Here is a 12,500-nt window from a genome sequence, read left to right as displayed (position 1 = left end):
GGAAGGAAGCAGAGAACTGAATACAAAGAAATAAATCAGGAGAAACATGAAGAAGAGAAGGAGAAATAAATATAAGGAAAGGACAGAAGGCCGGAAAAAGGAAAAATCTGATGATACAGAAGTTCTATAACTTTCTCTTGTGTTGGATGTGAAATCTGTAATGCAGGTTCAGTCTGCAGCCTTCAGCTGAATGTAGTGGATTACAAAGTAAACAAATTCCTTCTTAAAATGGAAAGTACCAGAACCTTAAACCTGTACTTACCGGTCCGCACAGTACTTGAATACTTGAGTAAATATACATTCACTTTCCACCTCTTTCAACAAAGCAGAAGCGGAGCACGTTGAAGTCTGAAATTCCAGACTCCAACACAATTAAACATAATGAGCTCAGCATTACAGGGATCCTGGTCCAGTCTAACGAAACAGTCTGAGGCAGACCGGACCTGACAGCGATCACACCGGCTCACTCCTCTGAAGGGACACTCTTTCTAGAACAACCTGGAACACAGAAGCCAAATGTTGTATCTGACCCGGTTCAGGTCGTCTTACTGTTAATGTCTGTAGCTGGAGAAGGAATAAATACCGAGTTGATAAGATCTGTTGCAATAAAATGCGTTGCGTCTGGCCGATTAAAACTACACAGGAAGCTTTAAGGCAATTCTTTTTTATCACAGTGTCTTATCACTGATTCATATATCATCAGTCCTGTGTTGTATATGACGTGAGACAGAGACATGTGTAATGTCCCTGAAGGTAACGTTTCCTCTCTCCTGTCATGGTGTCATCAGTCCTGTGTTGTATATGTAGTGAGACAGAGACATCTGTAATGTCCCTGAAGGTAACGTTTCCTCTCTCTCCTGTCATGGTGTCATCAGTCCTGTGTTGTATATGTAGTGAGACAGAGACATGTGTAATGTCCCTGAAGGTAACGTTTCCTCTCTCTCCTGTCATGGTGTCATCAGTCCTGTGTTGTATATGTAGTGAGACAGAGACATGTGTAATGTCCCTGAAGGTAACGTTTCCTCTCTCTCCTGTCATGGTGTCATCAGTCCTGTGTTGTATATGTAGTGAGACAGAGACATGTGTAATGTTCCTGAAGGTAACGTTTCCTCTCTCATCTGTCATGGTGTCATCAGTCCTGTGTTGTATATGTAGTGAGACAGAGACATGTGTAATGTTCCTGAAGGTAACGTTTCCTCTCTCTCCTGTCATGGTGTCATCAGTCCTGTGTTGTATATGTAGTGAGACAGAGACATGTGTAATGTTCCTGAAGGTAACGTTTCCTCTCTCCTGTCATGGTGTCATCAGTCCTGTGTTGTATATGTAGTGAGACAGAGACATGTGTAATGTCCCTGAAGGTAACGTTTCCCCTCTCCTGTCATGGTGTCATCAGTCCTGTGTTGTATATGTAGTGAGACAGAGACATGTGTAATGTCCCTGAAGGTAACGTTTCCTCTCTCACCTGTCATGGTGTCATCAGTCCTGTGTTGTATATGTAGTGAGACAGAGACATGTGTAATGTCCCTGAAGGTAACGTTTCCTCTCTCCTGTCATGGTGTCATCAGTCCTGTGTTGTATATGTAGTGAGACAGAGATATGTGTAATGTCCCTGAAGGTAACGTTTCCTCTCTCCTGTCATGGTGTCATCAGTCCTGTGTTGTATATGTAGTGAGACAGAGACATGTGTAATGTTCCTGAAGGTAACGTTTCCTCTCTCCTGTCATGGCGTCGTCTCCCCTTTGAGCAGCGTCAGCGTTGTGTTTGTAGCCAGAAGCTTCATAAAGTGACTTTTTATACATGTAAAACACAGAGAAAGTTTAGATATAAATGACATCCAGGTATAAGAAGAATCATATAATCTTTGAAAAAAGTGAACATGATATTTGTGGATGTGTTTTCTTTTCTATTTCAACTTTTGTTTTTGCGCTTCGCTGCAAACACAGTGCATCTGGTCCTTGTGCAATGTGTGTTACATTTCTAATGCACCTGTGATGACCATGTGAAATAAACTAAACTAAAGCCGGAGTCGTGCTGCCAGCGTGGCAAAAACAAAATATCCGTTGATATTATATTTGTGTAACCTGCTACTACTGAGGACACAGTTCTGTGGATCTGCACACATGCGTTGTGTTGTGGGTGTCTCTGCTGCGGGACGGGACACCGCCCGCTGGAAGGAAGTTAAACTCCGAGCCGGGCATAAAGGTGAGCCAAACTGTGAGCATGAAACGCTTCACACGCAGCAGCTCAGCTCCTTCCTGCCCAGAGAGGTGTGTCTGCTCAGAGAGGGGATTGTGATGGATGCAATAAAAAGAAAGTCATCCTGACTACTTAAACACATTAACTTTGACACACAAAGACTCCCCTTGCAATTTAAATTTAATTTTCACTTGTATCATTTCTAGTTTTAATTTTAACAATGATTATTAATGTAAACTTATTTATTTCCTTGTGCAGCTGCAACATCGGAATATCCTCTCTGGGAATTAATGAATGTCATCTTATCTTAAACCAATAGCCATTTAATGACACCTTATACATTTATTGCTCTGGGAAAGTCTTTGCTAATAAAACAAAAACATAACAAACAATTCACACTCTGAATGCAAAACTATTTTCATTACATTTGCAGATATTAAAACAAACTATTTAAACATGGAAACGATGTTAAAATACTTAAGGCAAAGTTCTGCATCACAAATCCGACTTAAAAGTTGAAGTACATGAGTTTTAGCAGCAAAATGTAGTTAAAGTATTAAGGTAAACGTGCTGGTGTGATATATTCTTATACTTTATTATCTGCATGTTACTGTAGCTGCTGGACGTGGAGCTAGTTCTGACTACTTTATTTTATATACATGGACACCAGATAAATCGGAACAACTTTTACGTTTTTTACTTTTTCTCTAATCTTTAGATTTTTGGTGCGATATCGGATCATTTAAACATGTATTGATAAGAAACCATGTGAGAAGGTTAGATGGAAAACTAATACCTAGTGGAGCTGTTAACAACTCATCTGACCCTGACTACACGCTGCTTTTTGTAAGACGTCAGAAGACGAAAGAAGACGACATTTAGTGGACTAGAAGTATAAAGTAGCATAAAATGGAAATACTGCAAGTACAAATCATAATTATACTTAAGATGCTCAAAATGTTATCCAAGAGCTAGCTGCGAACGACCTCGTTTGTTTTAAGCGTTCTGTCGCCTTAAGCCGACAAACAGACGAAGAAAACCTCGTCAGGCTCGATCATCCTCGGGTCTCTCAGAGACTTTCCGCCCATGTGGAGGAAAGTCTCTCTGATAAAGTTCTTGTTACAAGCTTATGATGACTTTTTGGCTTTCATGTTACCGTGCAGAACCTCTCCATTCAACATAACAAGAGCCAGCAGAGTTCGACAGTGTCACGGCGCCGGTCACGGACTCTGCACGAGATGCTCGTCTTTGATTCTTTCATGTGCTGCCAGTGCTTCTCGAGTGTTTGCCGCCCACAGTCCCAGAGGTGCTGCCGGCTCGTTCCACCGCATAATAAAGAGCTCTTCCTCCCATTTTTACAGTAAATCCCACTTCAACAGGATACGGTGTCATCTCTGATACAGCTCTACAAAAAAAAACATGAAGTCATACCTAAACGACAGAATAGCTAGTTTGCCGATGACGCCCAAAACGACATATAGGCCGTTGGAGATCGGGGACAGGTCGTGAAACGGTCGCAGTTTTAAACACCTGGTTAACGTTGTGAATTGAAACAAAACTACTTGGTTAGGTTAGGGTTAGGGACAAGACCATTTTTTCGGGTCAAATAAGAACGTTTGTTACGTATCTGAGGTTACGTATGTAATTTAATAAGTACGTTACGTAAGTTAACTTTCGTAGGTGAGTTAAAACAAGTCAACGTTGAGACAGAAACAGTGTTCTACTGAGTGAAAGATTTAGTTTGACCCATCTATCCACCCGAACCTCTTCACTACGTGTACTTAGTCGCATTTCATGCTAAGTCACGTGACTTCATTGATTACGTTTGTTTTTCACGTGTAACTAATCAACATCTGCGTGTGGAGTTGCTCGAGGTTCATTAACACAAACCATGATCTTTTTTAGAAACCAAACCAAGTAGTGTTGTCGCGTTTTTGTTTTGTTTAAATTTCCAACGTTAACCACGTGTTTGGAACTGCGAGTTTCCCTTGAAATGTAATTACGATCTATTTGCATGGGTTGTAAAGAGAAGACAATGTTTCTTTGTGACTGCTTTATGTTACGTTTTCTTGCCCTCTAGTGGCCAAATGAATGAATGAATGCAGCTTTAAACCTTTATGTCACTGCCTTTAATTAAGGTATTTGTTTTTACGTGCATTCATCGTCTTTGCAGGGATTTTACAGACAAACCAAGTGGTTGTGATGTTTTCCTGCAATGTTGATGTTAAAGTTTTGAGTTCCCTTTAATAAGTAAGAACATCTCCACTGTGTCCTTCCAAGAAAGCAAGAGAAACTCCTGACTTTTAATTATATGAACATCGCAGATTCTGCTGTCTGATTTCATTTCAGTTCATTCAACTGATTATTAACGAGATTACGCTCATGATCTGCGTGCGTTTCAATTCAACCTAACATTTTATCCAACTTCTGAGACGGCACATTCACTTTCCATTTGGCTGTTTTTAATCTTTTTACTTTGTTGTCCCTTTCCCATATTATATCCAGTTCACTTCTTACACCCAAGGGTGTAATACTGTCGCAAATTGTCCTTTTGTTTTACATTTTCCTCCTTGAGAGAAGGAATTTTACCCATGTTTGTTTTAAAGATGAGAGTTTCTATCACTTGAATTAATATAAAAGAGATTTGATTTGACAACGAGGATTGTAAGAACACAAAACACATATATTTCTGTATATAACAGCTGCTGGACATCATGGTTTAATCCATCCATAGTGTTCAGTGCTACACATCTGAATCCTCTTTATACAATTCAAAGTTTGTGGTGAACAGCGGAGGGGGACGAGGAATGAAGTGGAAAGCAAAAGCTACAGAACAAAGGGAAAGTTAACACCCTGATGTCAGTCCCATCATGCATGAAGAATGATTACGTCCATATGTGCGTGGAGAAAAAAAAATCAAGAGCAGTTGTTTGACTTGAACAAGGACTTTCACAGGCGGAGTGTTTGGCTCTTCCCCGGACTGTGATTGGCCTCTCCTCCTCTGACGCACATGCATTGCAAAAGATGGGAAAATTGCATTCAGGACTAATGTGTCAGCCTCCCACTGTACAAGAGAGATGAGGTGTTGTAGATGTGTGGGAGGAATCTGTGAAAACTGGATGGATTTAGTTCCTAATCTGAGTTTGATAATCAAAGATTTGCTCCTATTTGGCTGACGTTACTCGCCTCTTACATAAATGTCTTACGAGAGCATCAGTGGACACATATGTTCAAGCTCTGAGGGATGATGACGGCTCTCAACCAGTTTTACTGTTTTCATTCTGATCGCTGTATTCATGGACCTTTTCAAGACATCTGCAAACAATCATATCAAACTTAATCTATAATATGTAACATTTCCCAATTAAAACATCTGGATCTATGTCATATGTTTAGTTGAGTTGTGTACTTTATCCCAAACGTTTCCAATAATCTTCCAACCCAGAGAAATGTTTACTGAAGTTCTCCTGTCATGGCGTCATAAACTGACTTTTTATCCACTCTTAAGACTGCTGGTGCGTTTTAACTCTATATTTGAACCGGATGAAGGACTTTAAGGCGCTGTCACACAGTGCCATATGGCGGAAACGTATGCCGGTGAATACGCAATATTGGCAATACGCTGGTGGAGGACAGCTCTCATCTCTTGCATAAATGTATTTCCCATCCTTGGTCTTTTTCTCACTAAGCTTCCCAGTAAATCTGTTAGCTTGATACAGACAGGAACACATGCTGCACAGGCACATAGATACTGCAACTGTCCATCAATCCATCCTGTTTGTGGCTCATTATGATCATAAATGTGAAACCTGTGAGTAAATGAAATATCTTTGAGTTTGGGAAACTGTGGGTCAGACGTCACATTGTGGAGCATTTGTCACTTTTTTCTAACATGTTATGAACTAAAAAACAAAACAACTGTTAAATAACTTGTGCATTTTATAAACTACTTTAGCGCCTTGTGCTCCTATGATCCTCGTGTGTCGCTTCTATATTAATGTTGACTGTGGCTACAGGTGTAACTCACTCTTTACCTGCCGAAACAACAAAGCTAGCACGCAAAAATGTTCACAAGAGACCATTTAACCTCGTTTTAGCCTCCCTGCTCTGGCTTCCAGGTAACTTCAGGATTCATTTGAAGGTTTCTCTCTTATGTTTTTATTATTCCTCATGAAGCACTTTGAAACCCTGTTTTGAAAGGTGCTACGTAAATAAAGTTATTTATTTATATTATTATAGATATTTAATAATATTTAATGCATCCTTTTCAGTCTCTTATTCTGTGTTTTAATGTTGACAAAGCGTTTTTCAAGTCATTTGAATGGCGCAGGGAGGAAATGAGAAGGTGTGTCGGACCTTTAACAAACACACTGATGTCACAGGAAGCAGCTTCTTCACAGCTCTTGGTTTCCTTTTCATCTGAACAGATGATACAAAGTGTTTCTGAGATCGACACGGAGGATGTGTTATCATGAAGATTGAGACAGATCCAAAGAATTCACATCGAGCTTTTTGTCCGACGGTTGTTACTCCCACAGCTGATAAAGAATAACATCTGTTTCCAGCTTGATGCTTCGCTAATTAAAAATCAGGCCTCTCCCGAAGCACTAACCCAAGTCAGCTGTTGCTGTTTTTATTGTGTTCAATTGTGGGGGGGGGGGGTTTCGTGACAAAAGTGGTTTGTTTGACTGTCCACTTACAATGTAGATCGTTTGTGTGTGTAATGATGTGTTTAATTGAAAAACAGATTATGCTTCCTTTACAGTGCAAATGCAATATTTTAAATACATAAAGTTTGTTCTATGTGTGCATTAAAACATACATTCACATTTTATTAAATTAAATTAAATTAATTTATAACAAAAGAAAGAAAAAACACATGCAAATTAATAACTTTATACTTAATAAAATAGTTAAATATTTTCCTCTTTTTTTGGTGTCCTTGGCCTATTTACTTTCTTTTACCTTCTTTTATATCCTTTTTATTATTATTATTATTATTATTATTATTATTTCACTGTAACAGCATGGAAAGTTTATTTTCTGTTCTTTTTTAATTTAGCCCGCTTGGTTTGGCTCAACGTCAGTTTGTAGCTCCAAAATAAATATCTAAAAATAAATATCTTTTGAAATATCTCAAAAACGAATGTTCCCCTTTAGAATAAACTGGAATAACTAATAAATAACAGAGTAGCACAACACATCAAGACATGGGAAACAAATGTGCTCGAGTGGAACCATATAAAACATTATATTATTTTGCATGTATAAAAAATGTGTATTTTAGAATGTGCTTCCTATGAGCTGTATTTGGTGTTTGGTACAAGAACATGCTCTTTCTAAACGTTGTGGGCCCCATAAAGCAGCAGGTCGCCTGTCTGGATCCCCGTCAACAAGAGACCCAGACGCAGCCCCCCGCTCAACCCTCCTGAGTGAGTGTAACCAGCGTCACTGTGAGCCCCGGTGGGGGAGGTGTGTGTGTTGATGAGATCTCGGGGTGCTGCAGGACATTCCTCTGAGGGCTGCCGCCTGGGAGAGAGCGCACAAGCTGCTGCGCTGACGCACACGGGACAATGGTGAGGAGTCAGTTTTACAGCTCCCTGCTGGTTCAAACTGGGTGTGAATGTGGCTGCAGACTTTCAGAACCAGAGACAAAGCTGGAAGAAAACACACAACTTGTGTCATCAATCAGGGGAATACATTCTGGATCTGTTTGCACTCCATAAACACTTAAACTGAATTAAAGTGAGAATGTTTTCATGTGGAGTTTGTGTCTTGTTTTCTAAATGTTCTGAGAACGTACCAGAAGGGACAAAGGGCCCCTTGGCAGAAACATGAACAAGGCCCAACACCTCTCCTGCAGAGGAGCAAGACACACAGCATGTATCGCTGTTTAGCCTGTTTTTATAGTCATTTTGTGTCTTTTTGAGGTAATATCTGTCTCTTTGTGGTCAATTTGTGTCATTCTGTGTGGATTTATAGTCATTTTGTGTCTATTTGTGGTCATTTTGTTTGTTTTATGAGGTCATTTTGTATCTTTTTGAGGTCATGTTGTCTCTTTATGGTCATTTTGTGTCTTTGTGGTCGTTTTGTGTTTTTGTAGTCGTTTTGTGCCTTTGTGGTCATTTTGTGTCTTTGTGGTCGTTTTGTGTTTTTGTAGTCGTTTTGTGCCTTTGTAGTCATTTTGTGTCTCTTTGTGGTCATGTTGTGTCTCTTTGTGGTCATTTTGTGTGTCTTTGTGGTCATTTTGTGTCTTTGTGGTCATGTTGTGTCTTTGTAGTCATTTTGTGTCTCTTTGTGGTCATTTTGTGTCTTTGTAGTCATGTTGTGTCTCTTTGTGGTCATGTTGTGTCTCTTTGTGGTCATGTTGTGTCTCTTTGTGGTCATGTTGTGTCTTTGTAGTCATTTTGTGTCTCTTTGTGGTCATGTTGTGTCTTTGTAGTCATTTTGTGTCTTTGTGGTCATTTTGTGTCTTTGTGGTCATGTTGTGTCTTTGTAGTCATTTTGTGTCTCTTTGTGGTCATGTTGTGTCTCTTTGTGGTCATTTTGTGTGTCTTTGTGGTCATTTTGTGTCTTTGTGGTCATGTTGTGTCTTTGTAGTCATTTTGTGTCTCTTTGTGGTCATGTTGTGTCTCTTTGTGGTCATTTTGTGTCTTTGTAGTCATGTTGTGTCTCTTTGTGGTCATGTTGTGTCTCTTTGTGGTCATGTTGTGTCTTTGTAGTCATTTTGTGTCTCTTTGTGGTCATGTTGTGTCTCTTTGTGGTCATGTTGTGTCTTTGTAGTCATTTTGTGTCTTTGTGGTCATTTTGTGTTTTTGTAGTCATTTTGTGTCTTTGTGGTCATTTTGTCTCTTTGTGGTCATGTTGTGTTTTTGTAGTCATTTTGTGTCTTTGTGTCATTTTGTGTCTTTGTGGTCATTTTGTGTTTGTGGTCATTTTGTCTCTTTGTGGTCATTTTGTGTTTTTGTAGTCATTTTGTGTCTTTGTGGTCATTTTGTGTCTTTGTAGTCATGTTGTGTCTTTGTAGTCATTTTGTGTCTCTTTGTGGTCATGTTGTGTCTCTTTGTGGTCATTTTGTGTGTCTTTGTGGTCATTTTGTGTCTTTGTAGTCGTTTTTTTTCTTTGTGGTCATTGTGTGTCTTTGTGGTCATGTTGTGTCTTTGTGGTCATTGTGTGTCTTTGTGGTCATGTTGTGTTTTTGTGGTCATTGTGTGTCTTTGTGGTCATGTTGTGTTGTTGTGGTCGTTGTGTGTCTCTTTGTGGTCATGTTGTGTTTTTGTGGTCATGTTGTGTTTTTGTGGTGATTGTGTGTCTTTGTGGTCATGTTGTGTCTTTGTGGTCATTGTGTGTCTCTTTGTGGTCATGTTGTGTCTTTGTGGTCATTGTGTGTCTCTTTGTGGTCATGTTGTCTCTTTGTGGTCATTGTGTGTCTTTGTGGTCATTGTGTGTCTCTTTGTGGTCATTGTGTGTCTCTTTGTGGTCATGTTGTGTCTTTGTGGTCATTGTGTGTCTCTTTGTGGTCATGTTGTGTCTTTGTGGTCATGTTGTGTCTTTGTGGTCATTGTGTGTCTCTTTGTGGTCATTGTGTGTCTTTGTGGTCATTGTGTGTCTCTTTGTGGTCATTGTGTGTCTTTGTGGTCATTTTGTGTCTTTGTGGTCGTTGTGTGTCTCTTTGTGGTCATTGTGTGTCTTTGTGGTCATTTTGTGTCTTTGTGGTCGTTGTGTGTCTCTTTGTGGTCATTGTGTGTCTTTGTGGTCATGTTGTGTTTTTGTGATCGTTGTGTGTCTCTTTGTGGTCATGTTGTGTTTTTGTGGTCATGTTGTGTTTTTGTGGTCATGTTGTGTTTTTGTGGTGATTGTGTGTCTTTGTGGTCATTGTGTGTCTCTTTGTGGTCATGTTGTGTCTTTGTGGTCATTGTGTGTCTCTTTGTGGTCATGTTGTCTCTTTGTGGTCATTGTGTGTCTTTGTGGTCATTGTGTGTCTCTTTGTGGTCATTGTGTGTCTCTTTGTGGTCATGTTGTGTCTTTGTGGTCATTGTGTGTCTCTTTGTGGTCATGTGGTGTCTTTGTGGTCATTGTGTGTCTTTGTGGTCATGTTGTGTCTTTGTGGTCATTGTGTGTCTTTGTGGTCATGTTGTGTCTTTGTGGTCATTGTGTGTCTCTTTGTGGTCATGTTGTGTCTTTGTGGTCATTGTGTGTCTTTGTGGTCATGTTGTGTCTTTGTGGTCATTGTGTGTGTCTTTGTGGTCATGTTGTGTCTTTGTGGTCATGTTGTGTCTTTGTGGTCATTGTGTGTCTTTGTGGTCATTGTGTGTGTCTTTGTGGTCATGTTGTGTCTTTGTGGTCATGTTGTGTCTTTGTGGTCATTGTGTGTCTTTGTGGTCATGTTGTGTCTTTGTGGTCATTGTGTGTGTCTTTGTGGTCATGTTGTGTCTTTGTGGTCATTGTGTGTCTCTTTGTGGTCATGTTGTGTCTTTGTGGTCATTGTGTGTCTCTTTGTGGTCATTGTCTGTCTTTGTGGTCATGTTGTGTTTTTGTGGTCATTGTGTGTCTTTGTAGTCATGTTGTGTCTTTGTGGTCATTTTGTGTCTCTTTGTGGTCATTGTGTGTCTCTTTGTGGTCATTGTGTGTCTCTTTGTGGTCATGTTGTGTCTTTGTGGTCATTGTGTGTCTCTTTGTGGTCATGTTGTGTCTTTGTGGTCATTGTGTGTCTCTTTGTGGTCATGTTGTGTCTTTGTGGTCGTTGTGTGTCTCTTTGTGGTCTTTGTGTGTCTTTGTGGTCATGTTGTGTTTTTGTGGTCATTGTGAGTCTCTTTGTGGTCATTGTGAGTCTCTTTGTGGTCATTGTGAGTCTCTTTGTGGTCATTGTGAGTCTCTTTGTGGTCATTGTGAGTCTCTTTGTAGTCATTTTGTGTTTCTTTGTGGTCATTGTGTGTCTCTTTGTGGTCATTGTGTGTCTCTTTGTAGTCATTTTGTGTTTCTTTGTGGTCATTGTGTGTCTCTTTGTTGTCATTGTGTGTCTTTGTGGTCATGTTGTGTTTTTGTGGTCATTGTGTGTCTCTTTGTGGTCATTGTGTGTCTCTTTGTGGTCATGTTGTGTCTTTGTGGTCGTTGTGTGTCTCTTTGTGGTCATTGTGTGTCTTTGTGGTCGTTGTGTGTCTCTTTGTGGTCATTGTGTGTCTCTTTGTGGTCATTGTGTGTCTTTGTGGTCGTTGTGTGTCTTTGTGGTCGTTGTGTGTCTCTTTGTGGTCATTGTGTGTCTTTGTGGTCGTTGTGTGTCTCTTTGTGGTCGTTGTGTGTCTTTGTGGTCATGTTGTGTCTTTGTGGTCGTTGTGTGTCTCTTTGTGGTCATTGTGTGTCTCTGTGAAGGACACAGATGCAGGCTGGTGGCCGGTCCTTGGTGAGAGGAAGCCATGAACTCTGGGAGGAGCAGGTTCCCACACCCAGAAGAAGAGACGCACAACGCTCTAACACAAACAGTCCAGCACTCAGGAAGGAAAGGGTTCTCTTTGGGCCTTTATCAGATCTGCGAGATCCTCGGCCTGTCCGTCACCCGCTGCTGTTGGAGAGGCGAGACCCCACCCTCCTCCCGTCTCCTTCTTCTGCGTGTTTCAGATGAGGTCACGTCATCAGCACTCTCAGGGGTCTTTGATTGAGAAGGAAGTATTACAAATAAATATGTAAATGAGGCATTATGTCATTAAATGTGTGTAATCTGCTACATGTCCAGATATAAAGTGAAGTTTGGATGAAGCAGGTTCAAAGTGTTGCATGTTGTTCACATGTCAAAGGTTTGTACAGATTCTGGATCTGTCTTTGTATCACTCCATAAATCACTAAATCCTGTCAACACACAGAACTCTGTGCATCTCCTGCATGTAGTGAGTGTAGCGTGTATAACATGAGCTGTGAGTGACATGTGAACAAAGCCCTCTGCACAAAGCTTCAGAATATAGAGAGGAATGAAAGTGGAAAGTTTGGTGTATGTAAGTGCTGCTGAAGTGGAGACTTCTGCTGAAGAGTGTGAGAAAAAGCTCCTTTAGAGAAAAGCTCCTTTAAAGATATGTATTGTAACATTCATACATGTTGTACACACTACAGGTGAACAGAGTCATACATGTTGTACACACTACAGGTGAACAGGGTCATACATGTTGTACACACTACAGGTGAACAGAGTCATACATGTTGTACACACTACAGGTGAACAGAGTCATACATGTTGTACACACTACAGGTGAACAGGGTCATACATGTTGTACACACTACAGGTGAACAGGGTCATACATGTTGTACACACTACA

This window comes from Cottoperca gobio, chromosome 8, assembly GCF_900634415.1.
Source record: "Cottoperca gobio chromosome 8, fCotGob3.1, whole genome shotgun sequence".
In the NCBI taxonomy this organism is placed as follows: Eukaryota; Metazoa; Chordata; class Actinopteri; order Perciformes; family Bovichtidae; genus Cottoperca; species Cottoperca gobio.
This window is presented reverse-complemented; position numbering follows the sequence as displayed.